Raw genomic sequence first — 11,834 nt, forward strand, 5'->3', positions numbered from 1 at the left:
AACATCTTTTAGTAGTTTTCTATCAATCTCTATGGCATTGGCTTAGGCAATAATTTTTTGGATATGACCTCTCAAACATAGGTAACAAAAGGGGGAAAAAAAGGCAAATGAGATTGTATTAAACTAAGGTTCTGTACAGCAAAGAAAATAATCAACAAAGAGACAACCTACGGAATGAGGCAAATACTTGCAAACCATACATCTGATAAGGAGTTAATATCCAAAATATATAAGGAACTCAAACAACTCAATAGTAAGAGAACAAATAACCTGATTTGAAAAGGACTTAAAGAGACATTCATCAAAAGAAAACGTACAAATATTCAACAGATACATGAAAAAATATTCAACATTGCTAATTATCAGAAAAATACAAATTAAAACCACAATGAGATATTATCTCACATCTTTTAGAATGGCTAAAAGACAAAAGATAGCAAGTTTTGGGGAGGATGTGGAGACACTCTTGGTAGGATAGCCATTATGGAAAACATCATGGAAGTTCCTCAAGAAATTAACAATAGAATTCCCATATGCTCCAGCAATCCCACTTCTGGGTATTTATCCAAAGGATATGTATTAATGTGTTCTCACACTGCTATAAAGAACTTCCTAAGGCTGGATAATCTATAAAGGAAAGAGGCTTAGTTGACTCACAGCTCTGTATGGCTGGGGAGGCCTCAGGAAATTTACAATCACAGCAGAAGGTGAAAGGAAGGCAGGCACCTTCTTCACAAGGTGGCAGGAGAGAGAATAACTGAAGAAGGAACTTGCCAAACACTTATAAAGCCATCAGACCTTGTGAGGATTCACTCACCATCATGAGAACAGCATGGGGAAACCACCCCCATGATTCAATTACCTCTCCCTGGTCTCTCCCTAAACATACGGGGGGTTGTGAGGATTAATGGGATTACAATTCTAAATGAGATTTGGGTGGGGACACAGCCAAACCATATTATTTCATTTCTAGCCCCTCCCAACTCTCATATTCTCACATTAAATAAAACATTTTTTTAAACTTTTCAAAAAAACAAGCCCTTGTGTTGAGGGCTGACTTTCAATAAATCACAGCGAGGGAGCTGCTCTGCTATGTAAGAAACTCTGACCCAGAAGCAGATTGCCTATGAATGGTTTAGTGCCAGGTTCCCCATGAACGTGTGTTGTGTGATGGGCAAACAGCCAGCTACCTTTCTGGCTGCACCCCATTTCCCAGGACAAGAGACTCTCTGCACAAGATCTTCATCCCATTGTCCTCACATTTCAAAACACAATCATGACTTTCTAATAGTCCCCCAAAGTCTTAACTCCTTCCAGCATTAACCCAAATGTCAAAGTCCAAAGTCTCACCTGAGACAAGGCATGTTCCTTCTGACTAGGAGCCGGTAAAATCAAAAGCAAGTTAGTTACTTTCTAGACACAATGGGTGTTCAGGCATTGGGTAAATACACCTTTTCCAAATGGGAGAAATCGGTGAAAGTGAAGGGGCTACAGGCCCCATGCAATTCCGAAATCCAATGGGACAGTCAAATCTTAAAGCTCCAAAATGATCTTTTTTTGGCTCCGCAGGGAATCATCATGGTGAACACAGAAGGCATTCCCATCAAGAGCACCATGGACATCCCCACCACCACCCAGTATGTCAGCCTCGTGCACAGCTTCATCCTGAAGGCATGGAGCACCGTGCGTGAAATCGACCCCCAGAACGATCTCACCTTCCTTCGAATTCGCTCCAAGAAAAATGAGATGATGGTTGCACCAGATAAAGACTATTCCCTGATTGTGATTCAGAATCCAACTGAATAGGCCACTCTCCTGACTCCCTGTGTCATTCCTTAATTTAATGCCCCCCAAGAATGTTAATGTCGATCATGTTAGCAGACTAGCATGTGACAAGTCACCTTGGAGCCCACTCAGACCAATCCAGTGACCATGTGTGGGCTGGCGACTCTTCCTCCCCAACCAAAGGAACCCCTGTGCTGTGCTGGCCTTCCCCAGAGCTCCGGGAGGGCCTTCTCGCCTCACTTCCAGGTTTTGAAGCAAGAACTTGTGAGAAGCCCGCAACCAGCTTCCTTCTGACCTTCAGTTCACTTTGTTGCCCTTGGAGAAGGCTGTTTTTCTTTAAGTAAAAATAACCAAAATGCTTAAAAAAAAAAAAAAAAACCCTCCACTGACCTCCAAAACTCGTGCTGCAGGGGATACGAGCGCCCCTGGCGAGTCTCCTGAAGTGCCTCCTTTTGAAAGCTTACCGGTCCTTGTACTCTGAGTGCTTTCAGTTGGGTCCATTATGAGAAATCTCCTTCTGAGCATGGATGTATTCGAATCCAGATGTTCTCATACTCAAAAGTTGAGATAGTCCTGGGGTTTACTGAAGAGAAAAACTGGTAAGAGCTAGACAGTAATAAGCAAAGATACTAGCACAGAATGTAGACTCAAACCCAGAAAAAATTTGTTATGATTCAAAAATACATTATTTAAGCTCCTTATTCTTAAAAAAAAAAAAAAAACTCTCTTGTGATTTGCATTCAGTCCTTAAGGGGTTCAGAAATCAAGAAAGAAAATTAGTTAAGTCTATAAAAAGAATCCTTCTGGAAGATGTGGTTAAAATTTGGGGGAGAAAGTACACACTAAATGTCAAGGAAGATGTCTCTTTATATTATCATAGAATCATTTAGGTGGATGGTTAGAAGCTTATAGCTAGAATAGATCTCCAGAGAGCATGTTGTGAGAAACCATATTCTTTTGGCACATACAGGGACCAGATGCTCTGTGAAGTCTTCCATCATTTACCTCCTCTAATACCATGATGTGCAGGTATATAAAACCCTTATATAAGTGTCTGGGCATTGCAGGGTATTCTACAGGAAGAAAGAGAAGAGTTCTGTTGATTTTAAGGAAACTCTTCATGTCTGTACATATTTCAACACCAAAGCAATTCTAGCTTTATGCCAAATGAATTAGGTTTTAGTCCCCTTTATAAATTCTCTTAAATGACCAGGGATTACAGTGGCTTAGATTCCTCTAAAATTACTGAAGGCAGAAACAGATTGGAAAAAAAAGGTAGAAAGCCCTGGAACAAGGGTTCTTGGTCACCATGGTCCCCTGGGGTTTTAAATGGGTCCTTTTGGTCAGGTAGGTGATTAAAGTGGCCATAGTGGGTTGGCTGAAAATTAATTCTACATTATTCCATACACATCTTGGTCTCATGTGCATTTGTTTTGCATCTATGAGAAAAAGATATCATTTCTGAAAAACTGTTTCTGATGCATTACTGTTTACAGCAAATCAAGAATATTGCAAATAGATTTTTAAATTATGTAAATAAAAGTAACCAGATTCACCCTGACATTCCAATTCATGTGGGGCTCTCTGATACAACAAATGCCCATCCATTTCAGGGCTGGACTTCAACTTGTGCTTTCGTAAATCCTCCAGCAATCAAACATCCAGAAATCACTTTTGCATCGGAAAGCTCAGTACTTGAGTTTGTGCTTCTAAAGTCATCAGCCTATTAGTAAACACTGTCTGGATTTTTAGCTTTGTGATTACATTGGGCCCACTGGGATATACTAAGATAATCCCCCCATCTGAACTTCTTTAATGTAATCACATCCACAAAGTCTCTCTTCCTTATAAAATCACAGAGTCGCAGATTCTGGGGATTAGGATGTGGACTTCTTTGGGAAATCACTATTTAACATTCTATAGCTCTGAACTACTTACACTCCACTGCCCACCCTTGGACTTGGGCTTGGGCTGGGGGATGGGGTGGGATCCTCCCTTGCCTGTCTGTGTTCCCACAGTGGCACTGCCTCTGGTCTACAGCATCAATGGGGGGTGTGGTAGGTATATTTTGCTCTGTTAGTCACTCTGAAGATAACTGCTCAGTCACCAACCTCCACTCTCGCTACTGCCATGAACTATGTGTATAGTTCTGATGCAACAATACTGGGGCAACCCTGAGCTGATTCACCAAAGTGGGCTGTTTTGAAACTTACCAGACCCTCCCTCCCAAATATCAAGTATGATAATTCTTTCAGCAAAAATTATTTGTGTTTCATTCTCCAGTTGTTTCTATCCTTATTACTGGAAATTATAATAATTTATGATGGATTAAAAAGTTATATACAAAAAGCTAAACTACAAAGCCTTTTAGAAAGGACTGTAAGAAATATCTTCATGACTTGGAAGGACAAATTTCTTATATAAGATAAAAATCACTCATCATAAAAAGACTACTTTTTTTCTTCATGGAAATATTATAAAAAGACATTATACAACATTTCTTCATGGAAATATTTTTAAAAAGAGTGAAAAAGTAAACTTAAGTAGAAAATATTTGTAGCACACATAATAGATAAGGGATTAGTATTCAGAATATATAAAGAGCTCCTGTAATAAGAAAAAAAACAGATAACACAAATTTTTAAGTGTGCAAAATTCTTGAACTGGTTCTTCACATGGAAGGAAATCCAATGGCCATTATTAACATGGGAGTGAACTCAACATCATTAGTAATATGGAAAATGCAAATTAAAATGACAAGGAGAAACAACAATATACTCATTAAAATTGGCATATATAAAAAATCTGAAAACACTTGATGTTTGTGTTTGTATGAAGGTGAAATATCATATACTCTTATACTCTGGCACTGCTGATGGGAAGGAAAATGGAAACTGCCTCTTTGAAAAACAGAATAGTTTTAGCTAGTAAATTGGAAGCTATATACACCATATCACCTAGTTTTTCCACATTAGATTTATTTCCTAGAGATTATCTACTTTTATGTACAAGTGAGCAGATGTCTAAGTATGTCCATGGTTGTAGAGCTTGTAGTTGACCCAAACTGGAAACAACTCAAATGTCCAAGAATGGACATATAATGGATATAGAATAGTATACACAGTGGAATGCTACACAACGATGAAAATTAATAAACCCAATATTCAGCCACTCATTCTATTCAACCTTTATTGAACTCCTTTATTGTAAACACTAAGCTAGAAGGAAAAATAATTAAAGCCAACCATCTCCTAGAATAACTCCCAAGGAAACAAGCAGGTAAACAAATACTTATAATTCAATGTGATAGGTAATGAAGAGTATACTCTCAAAGAGTGTTTTACAGATTTATCACACTATATCTTCTCCCTCTCTTAGTTAAAGCAAAACAAAACAAAACTTTTATCTCTTTCCTTCTCTCTTTGAAATTAAAACAGAATTGAGTTGAGGCTATATATATAGTATTTTGGAAAAGAAAATCTTAAATTACAACCCCAAAAGCAAATTTTAACAGTTTAAATCTCATACATTCTCAGAGTAATTTCTGTATTGTTTTACAATGATCAGGCATAGCCATGCCTCTCTGGAGTGATTGCTTTGCTTTTAATATTATGGGCACTGTGAATTGTGAAACTAATCAGGTCTCCTTTATGAATTGGTTCTGGATGATTACAAATTTGAGTCTACCCACAAGCATACATTATGCGTCTTTCCTAAGTCATATTTTTTAAAATTTATTTTATTGCATTTTAGGTTTTGGGGTACATGTGAAGAACATGCAAGATTGTTGCATAGGTACTCACGTGGCAGTGTGATTTGCTGCCTTCCTCCCCATCACCTATATCTGGCATTTCTCCCCATGCTCTCTCTCCCCAACTCCCCACCCCCCACTGAGCCTCCCTTATTTCCCCCCAACAGACCCCAGTGTGTGATGCTCCCCTCTCTGTGTCCATGTGTTCTCATTGTTCAACACCCGCCTATGAGTCATATTTCTTGACCTCTGTTTTTCTCTTTTCTTTTTCATCTGCTTCTAATGTACCTTACTGTGTTTTATTACTTACATTCTATATATAAGAGCCAGAATAAGTCCTTCCTGGGACAATCTAAGGAATGCATTAATAGAATAAAATTATAGAATAAGATAGAATAGAATATTGATTCATCCCCTTCAAGAACAGCAAGTGTTCTGAGGGAGGAGACAGTGTTACTCATCTTTGTCCCTGCAGTATAATGCCAGACGCAGAATAGGTGTTTTAGTCAGCTTTCCCTAGAATATGCTGCAAGGTAAACAAGCTCCAAATCTCAATAGCTTACAACAATAAATATTTATTTCTTGGTCACATTATATGAGGTCTGCAGTTCAGCTGGACTCTGTTAGACTTGGCTCCATGGGTCTTCTCATTCTGGAATCTAGGTCAGAGGAGAATCCATTATCTAAGGTGTGGTACTAGGGAACAGTGTCAGCCATACCATGCAATGCTATGGCATTTAAAGCTTCTGTTCAGTCATGGCAAAGGGTCATGTCTGGTTACTCCCATTGGCCAAAGCAAGTGAAGCTGGGCAATTGTGAACTGCCAGTATTCAATGCATGTTTGCTAAATAAGTGCTACAATAATTATCATAGTAGTTGAGCTACAATATAAGATAAGGCTCCTATGCCATGAGCAATTGCTGTCAGATAAATAACCCATGCAGTTGTGCCTCACACGAGACTAGATAATTAGGGCAAAATATTTCCTCTATTCCCTCATAGTTCAATGAGCAGCACTAATGAAAAATGAGGTAGGAAAGTTCATAGGCTGATTCATTCTTCATCTCTTAGAATAAACTTTTTGATGCCTAAGAATCACTTGGGAAGCTCGTTTAAAAAAAATACATATATATATGTATATGTATATATTATATATTTATATATATAAATAAATTAAATGTATATATTTGTGTGTATATGTGTTTGTATGTGTATGTGAATACACACACACACACATATATGTGTGTGTGTGTGTGTGTGTGTGTGTGTGTGTGTGTGTGTGCATGTATCTAATGAAATATAGTCTCTGGGACCGGCAGCTTATGTCTCTAAGCTCTCTCTGTGTTTCTGAAGACAGCTTGGTGTAGAACTTTGCTCTGCAACCAGGGGCAGCTCTGGCCTTGGCAGAGGAAACTTCTTCTTAGTCCCTGCCACCCTAGAATTCCAAGAAGAGCAGCCTTCAGTTTTTCAGCCCTCTCTTCCTTCCACTGCAAGGAAGCGTGTGGGGAAGAGCTGGCTCCTTGGGCTCGCACAATACCTGAATATGCTTCACGTCACTGGTTGCATGATATTGTAACTATATATGTTGCTGCCTGTGAGCACCTACCTGAGTGCTGGGAACTCATTTTGTTTCCCTTCAGATCCTCAGTGCCAACTCATGACTCAGAATAAGTGCTTATTGGGTAAGTTAGTTTATTTTGTTAGTGATCCCCATGTATCATAGCATCAGTTCTCAAACCTTAGCATGCACAGAATCATCTGCAAGTCATATTAACAGATCACTGGGCCTTCCCTCCAGAGTTTCTGATTCACTAGAATTGAGGAGGGGCTAAGAAGTGGCATTTCTAACAAACTCCCAGGTGACAGCCATGCTGCCATTGCTGGCGCAGAGCCATAGCTGAGGGACGCCTGCATGACAGTACCTTGTCTTAGCATTTTTTCCTTGTTTATGGAATTCTGAGCAGGTTTTGTTTATAAAAACTTGCCCAGAAAGATTAACAACAGCTTTCAAAATTGCAAATCAGTTTGCCATGGCTTTAAATGTCTAATCATATAAGTCCACAAACTTAGGCATGACAAAAATCTATCTTTGTTATGCTCTTACTGAATTCATTTTACCTCAAGAGGCTCCCAAGGGATGGAATCTATAGTCCCTGTGGTATCCCAAGAACAGTCTTGGCACATAGTTAATTGCCATATAAATGTTTGCTGAGTGAATGAACAAGTGATGCCAGCAGTATCTTCCAGACTTCATGCTTCCTCTGCTCTCAGGGTCGTCTTGCACCCTGCTGTCACTGCTGCCCATGACTCTAGCAGGTGTGATTTATGGTATATTCCTTCAGCAAGGGTTGGGGGCTGGCTCTCCCTCTTCTCAACCTGTGCTCGACCTTAAAGGAAAGGATGCCAGCTCCGTACTCGCAAGGGTTGCAGTGGAAAATCTAATTCTCCAGCCTTTTCTCTTTAAAAAATAAAGTACAACTCTCATCAATCAAAAGACTTAGGCTTTTAAATTTACTGATTTGCCTTTGAATTTCATGCACCTTATTTGGAACTCAAAGCCAAAAATTCAAACTTTTACTTTGTCACTGAAGAATGATGAAGTTCATAAATTTTGAAAGGAGAGCTTTATTTCTCATAAAGCAGTCACAGGATGGCCATTGTGACAGGCTGAGAAGTGTAGCCTCTGGTCAGAAGCCAAAAACAGACACTTCAAGGGAGGGGCAAAAGGAACAGGAATTTAAGTCGAGTGAGGTGGCTGAATATAAGCATTCAATAAGCTACTTTAAAAACTCAAATATTTATGAGAGAAGAAATGTGCGCATGTGCAATTGAACTTCATGGCCCTTTATAGATCCCATGTACAAAAAATGGCGGTGTTAGCATGATCCAGTGTAGAGTTTTTGGCATGCTGACATCAAGTGGTAAACACACAAACCCTTACTGTGCACTCTCCATGGACTGGCATTCTCTTATTAGATTTCTGTGGCTGATGGTCCCTTATCAGACAAAAAGGAGAGATAGCAGTAGGCAGTTGTTGCTGTCAGTGGTGGGTTCTTTTGAAAAAGCTGGCTTACGTTTAGCCCTTAAGGAAGGAATCTAATAGTGGTTAGCAAGGACAGGTATATAATGAAGTGTGTCTAGCCTCCAATCCTGCCATGGCCAAGAACTCAGTTTCTTTTTTTTTTTTTTTTTTTTTTTTTTACAGTTACTCTGGAATCCTGTTGGGGGGCTTAGGATTTTACTTTTATTTCTCAGTTCATAGCAGATATTTTTCTGTTCTTGTAGAACAAGGAAGCTCAGCCTCACTATCTAGCTTAATGTTTCAAAGATATAAAGTAAAAGGAATTTAAAAACACCAATTAGTATTTCAAAATAATATCAATACTTTATTTTTGTTTATATCATATTACATCATCCTTATCATCATTCTAACAAAACAAAATCCCATAGAAAATGTTTGTCTACAGAGTACAAATGCCTTTTGAAGTTCTGGTAGCATCATTCAGCACCAGAGAGGCCACCCACACTTTGTCCATCATTACTGATGGAGTCTGAGGCTTGGAAAAAATTCTTACAAACTAATTCATGGTGCAAGCAGTTTGTTTCTACTCAAGGGGATTCTGTCAAGACGCTCCCAAATCAGAGCCTGCTCTGTGGCAGCCCATCACCAGCAGCATCATCAGAAATGTAGATTTGCTCTGATGTCAAAAAGAATGAAAACAGGAGGCAGCAGCACTTGCAAAGGAGCATTCCTCCTATGGCCATTTCAGTTAATTCAGCCAAGAGGAATTCAGGACACAGACCAGGAAAGCGTGAAGGAACCTGGCAGAATGAATGAATGTGCTCTGAAATCTGGGCATACTGGTGTACTTGGTTCCTATTCATTCCCAGGGTGCCCAAACTGCAGATTTAATGAACTGCGGGCAGTTCTGCAAACACTGAGGTAAGACATTGAAGCAAGGAAAATTTATTGTCTAATCACATTCCAGGAGTATTACCAAGTGTTCTGCAGACATTATCTTATTTAATCATTAAAACAGCGCAAATGCTAACCAGTAATGCAGGGATTCTGCATTTTACAGACTAGGAAACTGAGAATCTATAACTTGCCTAAGATTATACAAAGCTGATTGGAAACCTGGTTTGTAACTTCAAGCCTATGCTCTTTCCACGACCACATGTGGTCTCTTTCAGCGGTCACAGCAGACATAGGGAAAAGCAGGCGGGTCATCTCTTTTAGAGAGTTTCTAAGACTGGGTTTAGACCACTTCCTCACCCCAATCCTATCCCTAAGCATAGGGATTTTTAACTGAGTGAAAAATTTTTCATTCTCCAGGAATAGGAATGAGAGTACGGTAGGATGCTTGTTTATATGCAGTTGTAGAGGGGAGTATCCTTTGGCACTAATAAAAGCGTACCCAAAGAAAACCCATTGGTTTGTTTGGAGATACTTGTCCAAGTGAATAGGAACAACTTAAAAGCAAACACTTTTTAAATTTTATTTGGAAAAATGTCCTTCTTACAGCTCTCCATAATGTGACCTCAGGTGATCTTTCTGATTTGGGTGAGTTTCACAAAAGATCCATTTGGGAATGGCAACAGCCTTGAAATCTTGTCCAGACTCGGAGAAGCCTGTCTAAGAGCTTCCTTCTTGATCTTCTCCAAGCACCCCTAGATCAACTTGGGAAGGAGAGCCGAGCCTCACTGGTGGCCGCTGATGCTCCTCAGAGGTGCTCACCCCAGACTGTGCCCATTCGAACACAGCCTTTGCTCCCAGTGTCTTTTCTGTTCTTTTTGCTCTTTATGTCAGCTTTTCCGTGGTCTTCCATGTTCCCACTTCATTGGATGCAACTCTGTTTAATCTAGAGAATTCTCTCTCCAGACACTGCTCGGCACTGCCTTAATCTTATCTGAAGTTCATATTGCTTTGAGTTGTTCCTTTTCCTTCCTTCAGGGAGCAGCCATCTCTCTTATCAAGTTTCCTAACAATAATCCCTGTTACAGCTGTAACCTATCTGTTACCAGTCCATCTCTTTTGAAATTAAACATGATGAGGCTTATATTCTCTTTCACAAGTTTTGGTAATGCAATGTGGTAGAAACACAATGGCTTTTGAATCAAATACATTTATTAACCAGATGAGTTTAGGAAAATTCTATAACCTTTCTGAGACTCTACTTACTCATCTGCAAAATAGGTATATGAATAATTACCTCACATTATTGTAGGAGAGATTAAATTAGGTAAGGCACCTATCACACTACCAGGTTGCCAGGCATATGGGCAAAATAATAAATAATTAATAAATGCTAGGTCCTTACCGCTTCCTCTTCAAAATGTTATATATTTTCCAGAAAACGCCATGGTTCTTTTTCTAGAATCTGTCTTCACAAACCGACAACTTATACCATGTTGCCGTTGAGTGGGACTTGCAAAACTTGTCTTGCAGAAAAGCTCCATGCAGGCTGTAAGTTCGGAAAGCATGAACACTTCCATTTATCCTCCCTGGGCCTGCATGTCCGCAAAGGACAAGAAAAATATCTCAATGGCCTGTTCTGTCAATTAGGCTGTTTCTATAGAATGTTCTATTTTAAAATAACAGTTGCTGGTTTTTAAAATGGGTTTAATCAATGGGGTAAAACCACGAACGACTTTCACTTTTGCAGTCTCCGATTTCCTCTTCCCACCCCTTGATGTCAGCTTAAGGTAGGGCTCATAGTTTTCCTATCACTTCCAGCTATTTTTGAAAAAAGTTTTAACTAGCACCTAACTGATTTCGGGATGTTAAAAGGTCTGATTTTATCTAGTCTCAGAGCTTGAACATCACAGCCAGTTCGTAACTTCTCCCTCTACCCCTCTGCTCTCCACCAACTCACAGTTGGTTCAGAAACCTACAGTGGGGAAGGGTTGATATAAAGACTTGGACCTTTCTCCACTGAACTTTCTGGAGCTTCAGAATTAGGAGAAGGGAGAGGGATTTGAGGAAGGCAGGAAAGGTCCAGTGTCACTGGTGGTGCTCTCTCTGCTGGTGCTGATGGCCTGTTCTGGTCTCTCTTCTGGCAGGCCTATATGTGCTGGTTTTGTCCGGGCATCATTTAGCGTTCTGTGGAGCCTTCCCCCATCCTCACTTCACACCTTCAGGATACTCTCATTCTCTGACATAGATAATTAACTCTTCAGCAGACTCTCTCTCTCTGGTGACCATCTGCAACTACCATTTCTCTTCATCCTTGAGGACCTCATGCATCTTTCCACAGCAAATGAGGAAGCCATAGCTCTCTCGTTGCCTTCCATCAGT

General features: G+C 39.7%; 1 pseudogene across 1 annotated transcript; it reads left to right on the top strand.

Moving 5' to 3' along the window:
• Positions 1–1,575: 1,575 nt before the first annotated feature.
• On the top strand, positions 1,576–2,163 carry LOC116562184 (annotated as a pseudogene). The gene has a single exon (XR_004273826.1). The product of XR_004273826.1 is annotated as a dynein light chain roadblock-type 1 pseudogene (transcript).
• Positions 2,164–11,834: the final 9,671 nt, after the last annotated feature.

The sequence above is a fragment of the Sapajus apella genome, unplaced genomic scaffold (genome assembly GCF_009761245.1).
Source record: "Sapajus apella isolate SASKATOON/1434 unplaced genomic scaffold, GSC_monkey_1.0 scaffold32, whole genome shotgun sequence".
NCBI classification, from domain to species: domain Eukaryota; kingdom Metazoa; phylum Chordata; class Mammalia; order Primates; family Cebidae; genus Sapajus; species Sapajus apella.